Genomic DNA, 22,168 nt, shown 5'->3' with positions numbered 1-22,168 from the left:
GAAGATCCCTTCCTCATTCTTCTAAATTCCACTGAATATAATCCCAGTCTACTCAGTCTCTCCTCATAAAGCAACTCTTCTCTCAACTCTGGAATCGACCTAGCGAACCTCCTCTGTGCCCCCTCTAGTGCCAGTACATCCTTTCTCAAGTGAGGAGACCAAAACTGCACACAGTACTCCAGGTGTGGCCACACCAGCACCCTGTATAGCTACGACATAACCTCCCTGCTTTTAAACTCAATCCCTTTAGCTTCCTAATTATCTGTTGTACCTGCAGACCAACCTTCTGTGATTCATGCACCAGGACACTCAGGTCCCTCTGCATAGCAGCATGCTGCAACACTTTACCATTCAAGTAATAATTCTTTTTACTGTTGTTCCCACCAAAATGGATGACTTCACATTTATTAACATTGTATTCCATCTGCCAGACCTTTGCCCCCTCACTTTAAAGTATCTGTTCGTCTGTAAAATTTCACAGTCCTCAGCAGACTTTGATCTGCCACTCATCTTAGTGTCATCTGCAAACTTTGATACATTACATGTGGCCCCCAGCTCCAAATCATCTATATATTATTGTGTGTGCTATGACTCTTCTGCATATCTTGAAATGGCTCAGAAAGAGAGGGCGATAAAAAAAAATTAGGTTTTGATTCCGAGATCAGCATTTATTTCCAATCTTTCATTACCCTTAGAGGTTGGTTGTGGGCTACCTCCTTGAATAACCTCGTGATGTTTTGTACAACTGAATGCCTTGCTCAGCCACTTCAGATTCCACTTATTACTGTCAACCATGCTGGTGTGAACACGGCTCATAAATAGGTCGGGATAGTAGGACATAAAGGGCATTAGTGTTAGGGTTTTAAAGATTGTCCAACAGCCTTGTGCAGATTTTTACTGATACCACTATTTTACTTCCAATTTTTCTTTATGCTGCATTAATGTGGATTCGAACTCTCATTGCCTTGATGACTGGCTGCTGAGTCAGGTCAATGGATGAAGAGCTGTGCCAGAGAGAAATTTAATAGTGTCTTGAAGTTGACTTGAAGTTACTACTTTGAGGAGGATGTGAATGTGTTGGAAGCAGTTCAGGGAAGGTTTACTGATTTAATACCTGGAATGAGTGGATTACCTTATGAAGAAAGGCTAGACAGGCTAGTGCTGTCTGTCTGAAGTTTAGAAGAGTAAGAGGTGACTCAGTTGAAGCATATAAATTTTGAAGGGGACTTGACTGAGTCAATGCTGAAAGGATGTTTCCTCTTGTGGGAAAGTCGAGACCTGGGGGTCATTATTTAAAAATAAAGGATCGCTCATTTAACACAAAGGTATAGAAGCATTATTTTTCTCTCTCAGTTCCCTTCTTCAAAAGACAATGGTTACAGGATCTTTAAAGGCAGAGGGCGATTGATTCTTGATTGCCAAGGAGATGAAAGATTATCAGGGATATGCAAGATTAAGATAGAGTTGAGATTAAAATCAGATCAGCTGTAATCCCGTGGATGGACAGAGCAGGCTTTGGAGGGCTGTGTGGCCTACCCATGTTCCTTGTTGTATACTTGTGTACACCCCTGAACCAACACATTAGCTGTCAGTGCTGCATTGGCACCTGACCTGGCCGTTTTCCTCATCATTTGTGGATGAGGAAAAGAAGGTGCAAGAGATGCAAGTCCCCCACTTGAAGAAGACAGCAGGAACCTGATACAAAGGGGCTGTCACTCAGAATAAAATGCAACATTTTACAAGGCTGAGTGCAGCGCAGTCACACAGGAGAGACTTGCAATTCAGCACAACTTGACACGATGAAGTGATCGATAAATACGTTTCCTGCAACTGACGATGTCAGCCACAGTATAAAACCACCCACACGGCAGAACAAATATCAAGATTAATTTGGTTGGAACTGCACCTGCCAAGAATCTCAAATGTCATCAAGATCTTCAAAGTGCAAAAGGAAGTGAGAAGGGGAAGGAGAGTGTTAGGGTTGGGGTTGGGGGAGGGGGGGGGGGGAAAGTCAGGGCATACTACAGAAACCTCACCAATTTCAGCAGCACACACTAAATTGATGCAATTCAAATATGCAGAGTAAAACCCCCCTTACATTGTCCCATCAAACTTCCCAGGGCAGGCCAGCATGGGGTTAGATACAGAGTTAAGGTTCCTCTATACTGTCCCCAACAAACACTCTCAGGTCAGGTACAGCACAGGGTTAGGTACACAATCAACCTTTCTCTATCCTTCAAACTGGCAGAAAAGCTCTCCCAACTCTTTTCAACTGAAAGTAACATTCCCTTAATGCAGTCCGTATCAAACATGTCTGGGACAGGGACAGAACAAGGTTAGATGCAGAGTAAAATTCCCTCTACCCTTTTAAACTGAAAGTAAAGTTGGCTCTCTAATTTTGATGTGAAAGTAAAATGAAAGTAAACTCCCTTGGCAGTGTCTTTATAAAAAATCCCAGGACAAATACAACACAGGGATAGGTATAGAATAAAGCTTCCTCTACCCTGTCCCCATCAAACACCCTGGGGGCAGATACAGCACGAGGTTAGATTCAGAGTAAAGCTCCTTCAATGGTGTCCCCCATCAAATACCCCTAGGAGAGGTACAGCATGGGATTAGATACAGAGTCTAAAGCTCCCACAACACTATCCCCATCAAACACTCCCAGCCTAGGTACAGCATGGGATTGATACAGTGTAAAGCCGCTTCTACACTTTCTTCATCAAACACTCCCAGGACAAATACATTGCATTAGGTATTATGCTTCTTCCATACAGGAATACAATGGGATACGAAATGAAACAGAACAGAATAGTGGACAAAAACATATGCCTTCCTAATATGGTCAATGTTTTTTATACTCAGCTCAAGCAGAGTGCCAGTGAAACGGTGTCACCAGCCCAAACAGCCGCAGATATACCTGTTCCCTCAGTCACCGCTGCAGACACCAGGTCGGCCTTCTTAAGAGTGAACCCATGGAAAGTGACTGGTCCAGATGGAATTTCCAGCTGTGCACTCAGAACCTGTGCAGACCAGCTGGTGGTGGCATTTGCTGACGTCTTTAACCTCTCATTACTACAATTCGACGTCCTCACCTGCTTCAAGAAGACCACCATCATCCCGATGCCAAAGAAAACAAATGCAACATGCCTCAACAGCTACCACCCAGTGGTTCTGATCTTCGTGATTATGAAGTGCTTCAAGAAGTTAGTCATGGCTCACAGCAACTCTAGCCTTGATCCTTTGCAGTTTGCGTACCGGCAAAATAAATCCAAATCAAATGCCATTTCTCTAGCCTTAACTCATCCCTGGAACATCTGGATAGTCAGGATTCTACTTATCCACTACAGCTACACTTTCAACACGATAATCCCATTCAAACTAATCTCCACACTCTGAGACCTAGGTCCACCCTCTGCAATTGGATCCTCAACTTCCCGACCTACAGACCACAATCAGTGGAGATAGACAACTGCACCTCCTCCACGATAATCCTCAACACTGACACCCTGCAAGGATACATACTCAGCCCCACCCTGTGCACTCAGGTCTATATCGCCAAATGTCTTCTGAACTCCATCTGATAGATTAGATTAGATTACTTACAGTATGGAAACAGGCCCGTTTCCATACAGGTTCCATACAGGTTTCCATACAGGAAACAGGTTCGTTGATGACACCGCCATGGTAGGCCAGATATCAAACAATGATGAGACAGAATATAGGAAGGAGATGGAATGCTTGGTGGTGTGGTGCAAAGATAACAATCTCTTCCTCAATGTCAACAAAACTAAAGAGCTGATCATTGACTTCAGGAAGCACGGAGGAGGACACATCCCTATCTACATCAATGGAGCTAGGGCAGCCAGAGTCAAGAGCATCAAGTTCCTGGGAGTGAAGGTAACCAACAATCTGTGCTGGATTTCCCATGTGGATGCGACAGTCAAGAAGGCACAGCAACATTCCATCCTTCCTCAGGAGGCTTAGGAAGTTTGGCATGTCCATAAGGAACCGCATCAACTTTTATCGATGAACCATAGAAAGTCTTCTAGCTGGATCCATCACGGCTTGGTTTGCCACCTGCTCTGCCAGGACACCCGTAAGAAACTACAGACAGTCATGAACACAACCCAGACTATCATGCAAGCCAATCTCTCATCCACCGACTCCATTTACACTTCTCAATGCCATAGAAAGGCAGCCAACATCATCAAAGACTCCTCCCACCCTGGTTATAATCTCTTCTAACCTCTTCCGTCAGGCAAAAGATACAAAAGCTTAAACACATGTACCAACAAGTTCAAGAACAGCTTCTTCCCCACTGTTATCAGACTGCTGAATGGACCTCTCAAATTTCAAATCTAATGTTGATCTTGCTTTTTGTACACCTTATGTGCAGCCATAACTCTGTATGCCTTGCTCTGTTTGATCACACAATGATCTGTGTGCCCTTGTATGTTATGATCTGCCTGTACTGCAGGCAAAACAAAACCTTTCACTGTATCTAGGTACACGTGACAATAATAAATCAAATCAAATCAAATACTATATCTTTAGACTGAATCTGTGGGTGTAACAGCACAGTGATTGTTGCTGGTGAATAGACTGAATTAATTACCTCTAGGTTCAAACCCCATCATGCCTGCTGGGAAATTTGAATTCAAATAATTAGTCAAATCTAGCACTTATGGTACAAAAGGAGATTGTTTGGTCTTTCAGTTCAATACTACATCTTACGAAAATAACTCTGATTCTGTAAAGTAATTCAGTCAGTTCCCATTCTTTCATCCATTCCCTCAGGCCCTTGCAAATTTATTTCCTTCAAGTGCTTGTCTAGTTTTCTTATAAAACCATCAATTATCTCTGCTTCCACTCACGGAGGCAATAAGTTTGAGGTCACTACTTTGTACTACCAAAACACCTTTGTCAGGTGAAGTGCAGTGCTCCAAAAGCTTGTAATTTTAAATAAAAGCTGTTGGACCACCACCTGGTGTAGTGTAACTTCCGACTTTGCCCACTCCAGTCCAACACCAGCCTCTTCACATTTTGTTTAAACCAGTCATAGCTTTGTGTATCTCTCCCAGATCCACCTTCAAACCTCCTTTCTCGAAAGATAACAGCCATAGGTTTCTGTAACCTAACCCTGTAGCTAAAAGCCCTCTACCCTGGAACCATTCTGGTAAATCACTGCAATTCTCACAAACGCATTACTCCAGATCCAGCATTGAATCTCAAGTGCCCTCTGAAATGGCCCAGAAAACCAAATCAAACTGCTACAAAATGCTAAGAAGAATAAAACTGGAACAGCCAACACCTTGCTAAGAACCTTGCTCCAGGGACTTGTATCAAAATTGGGAGATCTATCCATCACTGATTATCCAGGCAACAGCTCGACATAGTCATTCTCACAGAATCATATCTTACAGAAGGTGTCCCAGACACCAACATCACCATCTGTGGGCATTCCCTGTCCTATCAGCATCTCAGACCCATCAAATTTGGTGACACAGTCATATACCTTTGGGTTGGAGTAACTCTCTGAATCCTCAATGTTAATTCCATACCCCACGAAGTTTCATGGCAAGGTAACCTTCTGCTCGTTCCTATTCCTGATGAATAAATCATTCAGAGGAAGTACTGAGGGTGGTAGGGGCACAGAATGTATTCTGAGACAGGGACTTCAACATCCATCACCAGAGTAGCTCAATAGCAGCTCAATCTTGAAGGGCATATATGCCATAGTCAGTCTATTTGCTGTAAGTGCTCTGTCCATCATTATATTGAGTGGATACATCAGTGCACAGTTCTATGGGAGACATAACACCATCTTCACAATGAGAACAATGCCCACCACGTTGTGGAACACTACACCGTGCTAAATAGGGCACGTTTAGATTAGTCCGGTAACTTTAAACTTGACTTTCATGAGGTCTGAGAATCATTATTAGCAAGAAAATTATATTCCATTCCAATCCACACCTTCATGGCTTGGCATCTCTCATTCCACTTCTGCCCTCCAGTGACAGGATGATGCCTGGTTCAACAAGGAACATAGCACCAGGCATATTGTAAAATGGAGCGCCAAGCTGGGGAAGCCCCCAACACCGAGTTGCCTGCCGTGATAAAAAAACCCAACGGATCAGCTTAAGCTTCTGTAGTCCTGTCATGTGCAGTGTACAGTTAAACAACAGTTAGGGGCACTAAGGTAGCTCAACAGACAGCTGTCTGTGTGGGGTTTTCACATTCTCCCCATGTCTGGGTGGGTTTCCTCTTGGTGCTCCAGGTTCCTCCCTAAGGTTAGGTGATTTGGCCATGCTAAATTGCCCATTGTGTCTATGGATGTGCAGGCTGGGTGGATTAGTCACAGTAAATGTAGGATTACAGGGAAAGGGGGGTGGGGGGGGGGGGGGTGGGTGGGGGTGGGGAGGGGATATCTGGCTGGGATACTGTTCAGAGGGTCGGTGTGGGCTGAATGGCCTTCTTCCACATTCTATGAACTATGAACTAAGTCGACAGAGACACTCCATAAATATCCTCATCCTCCACGAGTCAGTGACCCAACACTTCAGGGCAAAAAAACCAAGGTTGAAACATTTACAGCCATCTTTAGCCTGAAATACTGAAAGGATGATCCATCTTAGCCTCCTTGGGGAATAGCTGAAGGAACTGAATACAGTGAAGACCAGAATCCCCAAGAGTTGTGTCCCTGAACCAGCTGCATTTCTATCTAAACATTTCTATGACAGCTGAAACAGAGCACCTACTGAGCACTGTGGAAAACTCCTCTCAGAAAACAGAATGAAATCAACCCTGGCAGTCCACTCCCACCAGCAAAGTGATGAGTGATGCTGTAGATTGTGCTATCAAGCCACACTAACTCAGCAATAACTTGCACATTATTCCCCGAGTTTCCTTTTTGCCAGTACCATGTGGCTATGTGATTTGGAGATGCCGGTGTTGGACTGGGGTGTACAAAGTTAAAAATCACACAACACCAGGTTATAGTCCAACAGGTTTAATCGGATGGTAAATCTAAGTTGATATTATTCAGAGATTATGGATAATGGATTATGGGCTATTACACTCTATGAGAGGTAATAGAGTTTGTAAGAATACTGGAACAGAACCACACATCAGCTTCACCATTTGTAATTAAACCATGAATGGGAGATTACTTGAGTCACTCTTTCGTGATAGGACTATGCCCAGGAGGTAAGACTAAATCGACTTCTGTCTTCTCACAGGCACTTAGCGTGTGACAAGTCCCAACAAGTCAATGTAGCTCAAAGGGAGAGGCTCTTCTGAGAAAAGGCTGAATAGTCAGAGACTTGGAGATAGTAAGAACAGCAGATGCTAGAAGTCAGAGTTGATAAAATGTGGAGCTGGAAAGGCACAACAGGTCAGGCAGCATCGGAGGAGCAGGCAAGTTGACGTTTTAGGGAGAGGTTATTGGCAACAACTCCTCTCATATAGTTTACGATATTGAAATGACACAGTTAGGGAGGAATCCTTAGTTTAGGAGGATCTGACCTTACATGTAGATCAACCTGGAGAAAAGGGCTGTTTTCCCTGGAGAGCGGGAGGCTGAGGGGTGACCTTATAGAGGTTTATACAATCATGGGGGGCATGGATAAAGTAAATAGATAAAGTCTTTTCCCTGGGGTGGGGGAGTCCAGAACTAGAGTGCACAGGTTTAGGGTGAGAGGAGAAAGATATAAAAGAGACCAAAGGGGCAACTTTTTCCCGCAGAGGGTGGTACATATATGGAATAAGCTGCCAGAGGAAGTGGTGGAGGTTAGTACAATTGCAACATTTAAAAGGCATTTGGATGGGTATATGAATAGGAAGGGTTTCGAGGGATATGGGCCGGGTGCTGGCAGGTGGGACTAGATTGGGTTAGGATATCTGATCGGCATGGACGGGTTGGACCGAAGGGTCTGTTTCCGTGCTGTACATCTCTATGAATCTATGGCTGTAAACCTCTTGAACTGATTGGGCAGCAGTAGAAGATGGAGAAAGAATAGTAGCCTAGGAATGTCTGTCTGAGGAAAATTCAGCCCAAGTAGCAGAACTTACACAATGAATCAAATAACTATAACCTGGTGTTGTGTGATATTTAACAATTAATCTAGGCTGTTAACTGAACAGGAGGCAAGAGAGTGAATATTTCCATTGACAGCTGGTTCGAATTCAGACTGATCCATGGTTATATTGAGACCATGGAGCCAGAGGGGATATGTAACATCTTGTCACCATGCGATTCAATATGAAATATTAGTCAGAGTTATTGGAGGCCGTAGAAATACCTCAGGAGCTGGCAGTGATTAAAATCAAAGTGCTGAGGAAAATAGACATACCAGAACAGTTAGATAAAAGCTTGGCGGATAAGGCTACGAGGGATATGACCGATCATGAAGGAGAGGAGTTTGTAGCGGCAGTGAAAGATTTACTCATGCGGGAGGGTATTCCTGAGGTTAACATTAGGGATATGTAAGGAAGCAGCCAAGGGAGAGTTTTTTTTTAACTCACCCTTGGGACATGGGCATAACTGATCTCCTCCTTTATTGCAGGAGGTGATAGTGAGTTACATTCTTAAACTGCTGCAGTCCACATGCTGTAGGTTGGCCCCCAATATCCTTAGGGAGGGAGCGCCAGGATATTGACTCAGTGACATTGATATATTTCCAAGTCAGGATGGTGAGTGGCTTGGAGGGGAACTTGCAGGTGGTGGTGTTGCCATGGATCTGTTGCCCTTTTCCTTCCAGATGGAAGTGGTGATGGGTTTGGAAGGTGCTGTCTAAGGATTTTTGGTGAACTTTTGTAGTGCATGTTGTAGATGGTACACACTGCTGCTACTGAGCATTGATGGTGGAAGGAGTGGATGTTTGAGGATGAGGTGACAATTAAGTAAGCTGCTTTGTCCCGGATTGTGCCAAGCTTCTGATTAGATTGGGAAAGGTGGGGAGCACACAAAGACTTCAATGGAGCATGGAGAATGGATGGAAAGGTGGTAGCTCCCCAAACTAATCTCTCTGCAGGAATTGCAACAGGCTGCTCCTAACTGGGCAGCAGTAGTGTGGGAGGTCCTAGCCATTGGCGTTAACAGGGGTATGAGTCTCGACTGGGAGGCGTATATCCATCTGCCATGAGGAGGAACCAGAGAATGGATCAAAGAGCCAACTACCTCGCTATCAATGATAAGGTCAAAAATCAGCAGAGGGTGTTCGCCATCTTTAAATATGTGGGATTCTCCTTTGAATAAACCAACGAACAAATAAAATTGTGCGTCATCTAATCATTGCAGGGAGGAGGATGGTTGAACTCTCACTTCATGCAGAAACATGTTTGAGTTTGGGGCAGGACAGGCAGCTCAATATTCCAGGGGTACTGACCCTCGGGCGAGACAAGGAAGGTTAGAAAAGGTGAGTTACTGTCATGATATTGATCAAGTATCATTTACTTCAGTAAGGATGCATGATACCTTAGAAAGCTCTTTAATTGATACCATGTAGGTAGAATGTAAAAACAAAATGGGGCAATCATATTCTTGGAACTGTATTATAGATTACCAAACAGTCAGGGAGCGACAGAAGGACAATGATGTAGGCACATTTCAGAGAAGTGTAAAAATAATAGGGTAATGATAGTGGGGATTTTCACTTTAACTGGGATAGGCAAACTGTGAAAGGCTTAGAGGGGCCAAAATTCTTAAAATGTGTCCAAGAGAGCTTTTTAACTCTGGACCAGACCAAACCTCCTACAAATATATCAAGGTAACCTAGACCGTAACTTTTAACTTATTTAAAGGCAAGTGTTGTAGATGTAATTCAATTGGTCACTCTAGTCAGCTTTGAGGAAACTACATTTTATTCTTACCCCCAGTTAAAATGCAAACAAAAGAAAGAAGAATTGGCATTGCCTTTAACTCTGTTGGAAAACTTAATAGAAAAGTAGATTGTTTAACTATGAAACAGCAACTGTTCCAACATAGTAACATCCCATGAACACTCCTTTGACAAAGGCATAATCAGGTCGTCTCACACGCGATTCAGGTAGCAGAAGGACAATTGGAGGAAGAGGTCCTTAATTAATACTTTGCTTCAGTTTTCACTAGTGAGAGGGCAAATGTCGTTTATGAGGACTAAGTGATACAGGCTGAATCACTCAAATAGGTTGATGTTAAGAAGGAGGATGTGCCGGAAATTTTGAAAAGCATGAGGATAAATAAGTACGCTGGGCCAGGGTGGCACAGTGGCTCAGTGATTGGCACTGCTGCCTCACAGCGCCAGGGGTCCGGGTTTGATTCCAGCCTCGGTTGACTTTCTGTGTGGAATTTGTACATTTTCCCCATGACTGCATGGGTTTCCTCAGCATGCTTTAGTTTCCTCCCACAATCCAAAAAAAGATGTGCCCCTTAGGTGAATTGGCCAAGCTAAATTGCCCTTAGTGTTCAGGGATGTGTAGTTTAGGTGCATTAGGTCAGTGTGGACTTATTGGGCCAAATGGCCTGTTTCCTCACTGTCGGGATTCTGTGATATCCAAGGTTACTACGGGAAGGGAGGGAAGAGATTGCTGTGCCTTTAGCAATGATCTTTGTGTCCTCACTGTTCACTAGAGTAGTACAGATGATTGGAGGGTGGCAAATGTTATCCCTTTGTTCAAGAAAGGGAATGGGGATAACTGTGGGAATTACAGACCAGTCAGTCTTGTGTTGGTTGTGGGCAAGTTATTGGAGATGCTTCTGAGAGACAGGTTTTATGATTATTCGGAAAACCATAGACTGATTAGAGATGGATAGCATGGCTTTACGAGGGGCAGGCCATGCCTCACAAACCTTATTGAATTCTTTGAGGAAATCGCAAAACTCATCGATGAAGGTACAGCAGTGAGTGTGGTGTATATGGACTTTAGCAAGGTGTTTGATAAAGGTCCCCATGGTAGGCTCATTCAAAAAGTAAGGAGGCACGGGATACAAGGAAATTTGGCTGTCTGGATGTAGAATTGGTTGGCCCATAGAAGACAGAGGATGGCGGTAGATGGAAAGTATTCAGCCTGAAGCTCAGTGACCAGTGGTGTTCTGCAGGAATCTGTTCTGGGACTCTGCACTTTGTGATTTTTATAAATGACTTGGATGAGGAAGTGGAAAGGTAGTTTAGTAAGTTTGTCAATGACACGAAGGTCGGTGGAGTTGTGGATAGTGTGGACGGCTGTTGTAGATTGCAACTGGACATTGACAGGATGCAGAGCTGGGCTGAGAAGTGGCAGATCGAGTTCAACCTGGAAAAGTGTGAAGTGATTCACTTTGGAAGGTTGAATTTGAATGCAGATTACAGGGTTAAAGGCAGGATTCTGGGCAGTGTGGAGTAACAGAGGGATCTTGGGGTCCAAATCCATACATCCTTCAAAGTTGCCACCCAGGTTGATAGGGTTGTTAAGAAGGCATATGGTGTATTGGCTTTCATTAGCAGGGAGATTGAGTTTAAGAGCTGCAAGGTTATGCTGCAGCTCTATAGAGCCCTGGTTAGACCACACTTGGAATATTGGGTTCTGTTCTGGTTGCCTCATTATAGGATGTGGAGGCTTTAGAGAAAGTGCAGAGGAGATGGACTGTCTGGACTGGAGGGCATGTCTTATGAGGAAAGGTTGAGGGATCTAGGGCTTTTCTCATTGGAGCAGAGAAGGATGAGAGGTGACTTGATAGAGGTGTACAAGATGATAAGAGGCATAGATAGAGTGGATAGCCAGAGACTTTTTCCCAGGGTGGAAATGGCTATCATGAGGGGGCATAATTTTAATGTGATTAGAGAAAAGTTTAGGGGAGATGTCAGAGGTCAGTTCTTTACACAGAGAGTAGTGGGTGTGTGGAATGCACTGCCAGCGGTGGTAGTCGAGTCAGATACATTAGGGACATTTAAGCGATTCGTGGATAGGGGCATGGATGGTGGCAAAATAAAGAGTATGTGGTTAGTTTGATCTTAGAATAGGATAAAAGATCGGCACAACATCAAAGGCCTGTGCTGTGCTGTACTGTTCTATGTTCTATGTTCCATGTTCTAAGATTTTAGCTGTAACAGAGAGAAAGGTCTAGTAGAGAGAGAGCCACAGTTTCCACAGACAATTTAAAAATCCCCGAGGTAAAAACAGTGACTGCAGATGCTGGAAACCAGATTCTGGATTAGCGGTGCTAGAAGAGCACAGCAGTTCAGGCAGCATCCAAGGAGCAGCGAAATCGACGTTTCGGACTCCTGATGAAGGGCTTTTGCCCAAAACGTCGATTTCGAAGCTCCTTGGATGCTGCCTGAACTGCTGTGCTCTTCCAGCACCACTAATCCAGAATTTAAAAATCCCGACAACTGCCAAAAATTGCACTAAAACCACGGTTGTGTGGGAGCCTGACTCCACTAATTCTTGGTCATAGAATCTCTACAGTGTGGAATCAAGCCCTTAGGCCCAACATGTCCACACCAACCCTCTGAAGAGTATCCCACCCAAACCCATTACTCTAACTAATGCAACCAACCTCCACATCCCTGAAGACTATGGGCAATTTAGCATGGCCAATTCACCTAAATTGCACATCTTTGGATTGCGGGACGGAGCCAGAGGAAGCCCATGTAGATACAGGGAGAATGTGCAAACTCCACACAGACAGTCACCCAAGGCTGGAATCGAACCCAGGTCCCTGGTACTGTGAGGCGGCAGTGCTAACCACTGAGCCATAGTGTCACCCATGCTGCTGCAATGGTTCCAACTTTTAAAAAATGCCAGCAAGGCGTCACAAGCTGTTTACTTCATTGGCTTCAAATTGACAGCTCCATGCCTATGATTCAAACCCCTCTTTAAGAAAGAATTGATGCAATGCACCTCTTAAAACCATAGTATCTTCACAGTAGGAAGTACTTTGTCCATGGCCCGGAGCTTCAATGGGGGAACAGTACATAAGACCATAAGAATTATGAATTGGTGTAGACTCTTAAGCCTGCTCCACCATTTGATAGGAGCATGGCTGATCTGTCATTTCTCATATCCATTTTCCTGTCTGTTCCCCATAATCCTTGATTCTCCAACTTATTAAGCCTTAAATGTACACAAGGACTCTGTGGTAGGCAGTTCTAAATGCTGGATTAGTGGTGCTGGAAGAGCACAGCAGTTCAGGCAGCATCCAAGTAGCTTCGAAATCGACATTTCGGGCAAAAGCTCTTCATTAGGAATAAAGCTTTATTCCTGATGAAGGGCTTTTGCCCGAAACATCGATTTCGAAGCTACTTGGATGCTGCCTGAACTGCTGTGCTCTTCCAGCACCACTAATCCAGAATCTGGTTTCCAGCATCTGCAGTCATTGTTTTTACCTAGTTCTAAGTGCTCTCAAGACTCTTAAAAAAAGAATTCCTTCTTATCTCAGTCTTAAATTGGAATCCCTTTATTCTGAGATTCTGCCTTCTGATCCTAGATTCTCTAGATTCTTCTCAGCCTTTACTCTATCAAATCCCTTAAGAATCCTCTATGTTTCAATGACATCACCTCTCATTCTCCACTGAGTACAGCCCCAAGCTGATTAATCTTTGCCCATAAGGCAATCCCTTGACACCAAAGATCATCGTAATGAACTGACTATGAACTATCTCCAATGAAATATCTTTCCTTAAATAAGGCGTCTAAAATTGCTCACAGTGCTCCAGATGTGGTCTTACTAGCACCTTGTACAGGTGCAGTAAGGCTTCTCTACTCTTATACTCCAACCCCCTTGAAATAAGGACCAATATTCCATTAGCCTTCCTGATTACCTGCTGCACCCATGTGTTAGCATTCTGTATTCCCTACACAATTATCTCCAAATTCCTTAATGTTTCAGCTTTCTGCAGTTTTTTCCATTTAAATAATACTGTGTCCTTTTGTTCCCCTTTCCAAATTAACAACGTCACATTTTCCACATTGTATTCCATCTGCTATTTTTTTGCTCACTCATTTAACCTATTAAGATCTGTCTGCAGACTGTATGTATCCCTCTCGCAATGTTCCTTCCTACCTATTATTGGGCAGTCTGCAAATTTAGCTACAGTAGATTCACTTCCTTGCTCCAAGTCATTATTATATATTGTAAACAGTTGCGGTCCCAACATTGATCCCAGTGAAACCTCACTGGTCATGGGTCACCAACCCAAACAAAACCCTAATCCCTACTAGCTGGTTCATACCCATTAATCAATTCTATATCCACGCCAATACACTATCTCCCACGGGCTCTTATGACTTGTTGAATGCCTTCTGGAAGACCAAATGCAACACATCCGCTGGTTCCCCTTTCTCCACTCTGGTTGAGACATGTTCAAAACTCCTACAAGTTGGTCAGACATGATTTCCCTTTCCATAAATATTGTAAATAATTGAGTGTAAATAGTGGCCCCAGCACTGATCCCTATGGCATCCACTAGTGATGGCTTGCCATCCTGAAAGTGATCAATTTATTCCAGTTCTCAGTTTCCTGTCACTTAGCCAGACTTCTCTCAATGCTAATATGTCACCTCCAGCACCTTAAACATGGCACCTTATTGAATACTTTTTCAGAATCCAAATATATTGTATATATTGGTACCCCTTTATCCACCCCTTTTATTGCAGCTACAAGGACCTCTAATAAATTCATCAATTTCCTTTCCACAAAATCATTTCATTCTGCCTTAATGTATCATTATTATTGAAATGTTCCACTCCTACCTTCTAAAAGATGAATTCTAGCCTTTTCCCACAGATAGGTGTTGTGCTAGCTAGAATACAGTTTCCAGCTTTCTGTTATCCTCTTTTCTTGAATCGTAGTGTTAAATCTGTAGTTTTTAATATGCTGGAACCTTCCAGACTTTTGGAAATGAGCCATTTCACCTAAGACCCCTATATACAAGCCAACTTGTGCAGGGGACTTCTCAACCTTTAGTTTTCCCTGCATTGTTTCTCTTGTGTTATGATCGTTGTCAGTCCCTTCTGCCTCTTCTCAATCTTTCCTTGGAGAAACACTTCGTGTTTTCTGCTAAGATGTTACAAAGTAATTGCTCCAGCCATTTCCTCATTTCCAATTATTAATTCCCCACTTGTAGAAGCCCAGCAGTCTCCTTCATTCTTTCTTTCAAGTTTTCTCTCATAATCTAATTTCTCCCTCTTTTATTTCAGTCAAGCTTTTCTGGTTTCTAAAGTTTAACCAATCTTCTAGCCTGCCACCAATCTTCATAGCATTGGATGCCATTTCTTTCAATTTGATACTGTTCATAGCTTCATTTGTTAACTATGGATTGTGCATCTATCTCATAGAGCCTTCTTTTCTCAATGGAACATGCTTTTGTTGTGAGTTATGAACTATCTTCTTCAATGTTTTTCTAATGCCCTGACGGTTAACCTAATTTCCCGTTGCACATTATCATCTCTTTTATTAGACTCTGATAACTGTTTATAAATTTGGGGCACTAGTTTCAGGCACAGTTTACTCACCCTCAAAACTGAATGTGATATTCTAACACATTATTGTCAGTCTTTCCTAGACATCTATTATTAGTCATTAACTAACATTGTCTCATTTCACATTAATAGGTCTGAAATAACCGGTTCCCTCATTGGTTCCAGAATGTATTTTTCTAAGAAATAGTCCTTGAATATACTCTATGAAATCATCTTGCAGTTTATTGCTGCCAATTTGATTCATCCAGTTTGTATGAATTAAAATTGTCTATGATTTTTGCTGTACCTTTCTCACAAATCCCCAATATGTATCGATTTATACTCTGTCCTACAGTGTAGCAATTGTTAGAAGGCTTATACATGGCTACCAACAGTGACCTCTTTATCATTTCTTGTCTTAACCCAAATTATTTCTCGATTCTGATCTTGTGAACCAAGATCATTTGTTGCTACTGCACTGAGCAATCCTTGATTAATACCTCCTTTCCTCTCATTTGGTCATTCAGATATGTTAAATGCCCTTGAATGTTCAGGTCTGAGCCCTGCTCACTTGTAACCATTTCTATTATTTATATTTTTGCTCCCAATTCATTTATTTTGTAATAGATACTTCTCATTCAGATAAAGAGCCTTAAATTCTGTCTTTTCACTTATTTCTCTACTCTAACCTTAGATACCATTGACAGATCAAAAATGCAGTGGCTAATCTGCATCCAGCAACCTTCACAAAGAGGGATGCACTAACACCCAGATGAACTCTTTCTGTGATTTCAATCGGTGGTTAAATATTGGTCAAACAATTGGACCTTCTTTGGGATCTCTTTGAAGTAAAATCAGGGGATCTTTTACATCAGTTGGGGATCCTTGTTAATAAGGAGACAGTGAGGACTGCAGATGCTGGAGATCAGAGCTGAAAATGTGTTGCTGGAAAAGCGCAGCAGGTCAGGCAGCATCCAAGGAGCAGGAGAATCGACATTTCGGGCATGAGCCCTTCTTCAGGAATCATTCCTGAAGAAGGGCTCATGCCCGAAATGTTGATTCTCCTGCTCCTTGGATGCTGCCTGACCTGCTGCGCTTTTCCAGCAACACATTTTCGACCCTTGTTAATAACTCAAACAAAAGACCTTTGGCAATTCAGCACTCCCTCAGAACTGTACTGGGGGGTCAACTAGGATTTTGGACTGAATCCTATGAGACCTGAAACTTCTGACATTGTGACTCCTGTTCTAGGGACAAGAGTAAGAATCAGTTACCAGTGGTCCAGCAAACACTTCAGTCAAAGGCATCATAGGCTGGAGGCAGAATAATTCTAATTTCTCCTTCATCTTTCAAAGCTCAAGTAATTTAGTAGAAATGGTATGGTTTTATGAGTAGGAGAAGGTCATCTTGCTGTTTGTCTGAAATCTAATCTAGGGCAGACATGACCTGCTTTTATACACACACACACACACACACACACACACACACACACACACACACACACACACACACACACACACACACACACACACACACACACACCTGGCTGTCCCCAAGACCCAGCTCTCATGAATTAAAGGCAGTTACCTATCTGTGGCCATGAATGGCTGTGGTGTCTGTAGAAGTGCGTGTTCTCAATTGCCATAATGGGTGGCGGGAGAGGGCAATAGGCATGTCACGTGCAGAACTGAACCCCTTTGAGGAACAGTCACCACTTTGCGTTTCTCATCTAACTCCACAAACTGCTCTCAAACCTCAACGAGCTGATGACTCATCATAATCGGCAGAAAAATAGCAGCCTGTTATTGTCAAAAGGAGGAGAATGATCTGATGTTATTCTCACAGGGAGTTCCCCCCAAGATGTAGCCACAGGTTTATCTTTCATGAAAAACATTGGTTTCTTTTCTGGTTTAATGCTTAAGTGATGGAATTCGAGAAGGTCCTGAGACAGAGTGGGTCAGGCACTGATCTTTCACCTGAACAATCAGGGCTCAAAGCCATTGTTGACCAGTGAGATGTAAGCCCCTGTCCATGACCCTCATTGTTTCTGCCTGACCGTAGTCTGACCAGTCACTGCTCAGCCTCTAGATGGCACTGACAACCTTCATCTTGGACGAACACAACTGGTTCACTGAGTGCCAGATAATGGCTCTGTCCAACAAGAGTGAGTCAAACTACTTCACCTTAACTTTCAGGAATGGTATGTTGATTCCCCAAACTCACATCCTTTTTGGAGAAGGAGATGGGCAGTGACGTGCTACCCTTACTAAATGAAGCTCCTTTGGAAATGTTTCAGGGACCATTGTGATGTCCATGTGTATGCAGTCAACGACACCCTGGGTGAAGTCAAGTAGAGGATTATACTTTTGCAGGGTGTTTCCACAATAGCCATTCCTCTGCCTGTACTCTCTCTCTCTCTGATATGCAGGTAATACCTCCCATAACCACACCCACCATCCCCAATGTCCCGAGTTCCTCGATCTGTGCTGTTCCCCTCTGAGCTCTCCCTATGCACCTCACTGTACTGATGGGTGTTACTGAAGGTCATCTCACTCTTCATCCCAGATCTAACCTAATATAGGCATCACATGGCACCACCAAGATTCATTTTGCATTTAATGTTGTGATTGGCCACCCACCGTGGCTTCTGTCAACAAACTCTGTCCTGGTGAGAAATGTGAAGGCAGCAGTGGACGCTAGTCGTTCCAGTGTTTGCCTGACTTTTAATGATTGCAGTACAACTCATCTCCTCTTGACTTCAATAGCTTGCAAAAGCATGCGCCATGAAATTGAAATGCTGTTTAAAATAGCGGTGCAGATAACACTTTCACATACTCCTTTTTTGACCCCATGTCACTGGAAGAAGATATGTTGCATATTCCTTGGGTAAACACAGACGTTGATGCATTGGACTTTCCTTTTCTTGCTGCTGCCACATTTGCACTGATTCCAAGCCTCCTCTAAAACCATGTGCTCCTCCATCCTTCAACAGGCTCCTGGCAGAGGAATTAGGCAGAGAAGCAGACTGTGATATTTTAACATGTTAGAAAGCCAGCTCTTCACAACACGTTACTGACTGTGAAATCAGTATACAGTAATTGGGGATGGAGAGAATCCAGAGTCAGAAGAGGAGAACCATGACTCTGTGACTTGGTCTTACTGGACTGTAGATGGAGGGAGGCTACAGAGAGGGAGAAAGGTGGGGCCATGGAAAGGTTTTCAAATTGAGGTATAGTTAGCCCAGGAACCAATGCAAAATCCAAACCTAACTCACCAGGAAGACAGTCTGTCTCTTAATTCCTGCGATGTGGACATTACTGGCAACGAAACATTTCTTGTCCATACCTAGGTGCCTTTGAGAAGACAAACATATGAATCAGGAATAGGAAGGAGGCCATTCAGCCCTTCAAGCCTGCTCCACCTTTCAAAAAGATCTGATTATAATTTCAAATCCACATTTCTCCCGACTCTAATAGCATTTCACCCCTTGCTTAACAATCTGCTTCTGTCTGAAGGATATTCAAGGGTGGCATGGTGGGTCCGTGGTTAGCACAACAGATAACAGCACTAGGGACCACCCTCAAGTGACTGACTTGCACGTTCTGCTAGGTTTGCTCTGGTTCCTTCCCACAGGCCAAAGATGTTCAGGTTAGGTAGATCGGCAATGCTACATTGCTCATAGTGTGGAGGGTAGTTGGTTTGTGCAAGGTTTATGAAGGTTTGTAGCTCAGGTTGAGGTTTAGGGTGTAGGTTTGCTCGCTGAGCTGTTGGTTTGATATCCAGACATTTCATTACCTGGTTAGGTAACATCATCAGTGGCGACCTCCAAGTGAAGTGAAACTGTTGTCTCCTGCTTTCTATTTATAAGTACAGTTGTTCGCGGGTGGAACTTTCTCGGATGACATTCCTTTCCCATCTTCGGGCAAGTTGTAGCGTGTTGCACCCATAGTTGGTTTAGCCATGGGAAATACAGGGTTACAGGGATAAGGTGGATCTGGGTGGGATGCTCTTCGGAGGGTCAGTATGGACCCGATGGGCTGAATAGCCTGCTTCTGCATTGTAGGGTTTCTACAACTTTGCTTCCAATGCCTTTTCCCACTCCAATCTTTAACCATCCCCCATGCCATTAGCAAGAGATCTCCAAGACTTGGACCCAGTGACACTGAAACAACAAAGCAGCATTGTGTTTGGGGGAACTTGGGAACGTGGTGTCCTACACATTTGCTGCTCTTGTTCTATGATGTGACAGAGGATGTAGGTTGAGTGGTGCTGGTGAAGGTACATTGGTGCTGCTTTGCATCCTATAGTTGGTTTGCATCGCGGTCATGTTATGACACAGGATGAGTGTGAATGTTAACAACAGTGTGCAGTCAATTGTTACTTTGTCCCATGTGGTGTTCAAGCTTCTTGAGTGTTGTTGGAGCTGCACTCGATCAGGCAAGTGGGGAAGTATTGCATTATTCTCCTGACTTTTGCCTTATTAAATAAAGACATTTAACAAGGTTTGAAGACAGACTGGAAATCTAGGTTAAAAGGTAAAAGAAGCAGTGGCAAACATATTAAAAGAAACTTCTAAACTCTAAAAAAAAGTCTTCCATGGAGAATGAATTATTCCATGGGAAACATGCGCAATCCATTGTTAACTATGAAGGTTAAGGGTAGTATTAAACCCAAAGAAAATGTTCAATGCTACAAATTATAATGGTAGGTCAGCACATTGTAGAAACCATCAAAGGATGATTGAAAACCAGTGAAAAACTGGATTTTGAGAGAAAGCTAGCAAGAAATAGAAAAACAGAAAGGGAAAGCTTCTATGGGGCTGTTATGAAGATGCGTTTGCTGAGAAAACAATGAGGATAACATTAGCTGGACATATTTAGTTCAACCTTTGGAAAGAAAAAATTGCAAAGCAAACAACACTGGCTACAAATACACGTATTTGTAAGAAACAAGCTTGGATCAAGACAACACACAGCACAAAGTAGTGAGTGAAGGGAAGGAGGAACTCAGTGAGATAGTGTGGAGGGAGGGGTGAGATAGTGCGAATGGGGCGTCAAGATCGTGCGGGTGGGGTGAGATAGTGCAGGTGGTGGGGGATCTGAGATTCACTACGCTAGTTTTGGATTTATCTTCTTCACTCTTCACCCCTGTGAACATGAAGAATGCTCACAGCGGTAAAGAGTGGCTCGGTGGCTCAGTGGTTAGCACTACTGCCTCACAGTACCAGGGTCTCAGGTTCGATTCCAACCTCAGGTAACTGTCTGTACGGAGCTTCGCACATCCTCCCTGTGTCTGCGTGGGTTTCCTCCGGGCCCTCCGGTTTCCTCCCACAGTCCAAAGATGTGCAGGTTAGGCGAATTGGCCATGCTAAATTGCCCATAATGTTCGGTGCATTAGTCAGAGGGAAAAGGGGTTTGGGTGGGTTACGCTTCGGAGGGTCGGTGTAGATTTGTTGGGCCGAAGGGCCTGTTTCCACACTGTAGGGAATCTAATCTAATCTAATGGTAAGGAAGAGAGGAGAGGAGCATAATACTGTGAAATATGACACACAATAGGAAATGACTTGGGAAAAGCAGTAGAGAGTAGGGCTAAGAGCAAAATACCGAGCAACATTGCTCCAGAATAAACTGCATGCCAATCAAGTGTCAATTGCTACCCCTTTAGCCTGCAGTTTATTGTTTCATATCCTATTAATCCTGGCCTTCATAACCTCTGTGGTTTGTGCTGCAACTTCTATTTTGCCAGACCTTCTGCTAATGGAAAATTTTCAGGGCTTAACCATTCTCAACACCAGCTTCCTGTACCCCAAGCTTTTCCACATGGTTACGTTGAGCAGTATAGGACATTATGTAACCATTGACTGCTCTTTTTTTTATGGTCATGCAGTCAAACTGCCTAAACCGCACTAACTATTTTCACATATGGAAATATTTTGCTCTTAATCTAAATAATGGGAGCTATCAGGGTATGAGGCATGAGTTGTCAATGACTGGATTGATGAACCTTACTAAAAGTGTTGTCGTTGGATAGGCAATCATTAATATTTAAGGAGCATATGCATGAATTAGAACATTCCTATCTGGCGCAAAGATAAAACAGGAAAGGTGATTCAATCATACCTTTCAAAACATATTAGGGGTAGTATTAGAAGCAAAGAGGGGGTATAAATATTGCAAGAAAAAGCAGTAAGCCTGAGAACTGGGAGCAGTTTAGATCTCAGCAAAAGAGGACTAAAATATCGACCAGAAAGGATAAAATAGAAAATGAGAGTAAATATGCAGGGAATATAAAAAAAACTGATGGTATAATCTTCAATATGTGAATCAAAAAAGATTAGTAATGTCAAGGCAAAAGATGACATGAATGGTCGGGTCCTGGGAAGCACTGAAGATTGAAGGGATCTTGCTGTGCATATACCCTGGTCCCGTAAGGTATCAGGACAGGTGGGTAAAGTTATTGAGAAGTCATATGGGACATGTGCCTTTATTAGCTGAGGCATAGAGTTTAAAAGCAGGGAGGTTATGCTGGAAATGTGTAAAATGTTGGTTAGATAACAGCAAGAGTGTTGTGTGTAGTTCTGGAATCCACATTATAAAAGGAATATGATGGCACTGGAGAAAGTACAGAGGAGATTTACCAGGATGTTGCTAGGGCTGGAGAGTTTCAGGGATGAAGAAAGATTGTACAGACTTGGGGTTGTTTTCCTTGGAGCAGAGGAGATTGAGATGTACAAAATTATGAGGAG

This window comes from Chiloscyllium punctatum, chromosome 10 (assembly GCF_047496795.1).
Source record: "Chiloscyllium punctatum isolate Juve2018m chromosome 10, sChiPun1.3, whole genome shotgun sequence".
NCBI classification, from domain to species: Eukaryota; Metazoa; Chordata; class Chondrichthyes; order Orectolobiformes; family Hemiscylliidae; genus Chiloscyllium; species Chiloscyllium punctatum.
This window is presented reverse-complemented; position numbering follows the sequence as displayed.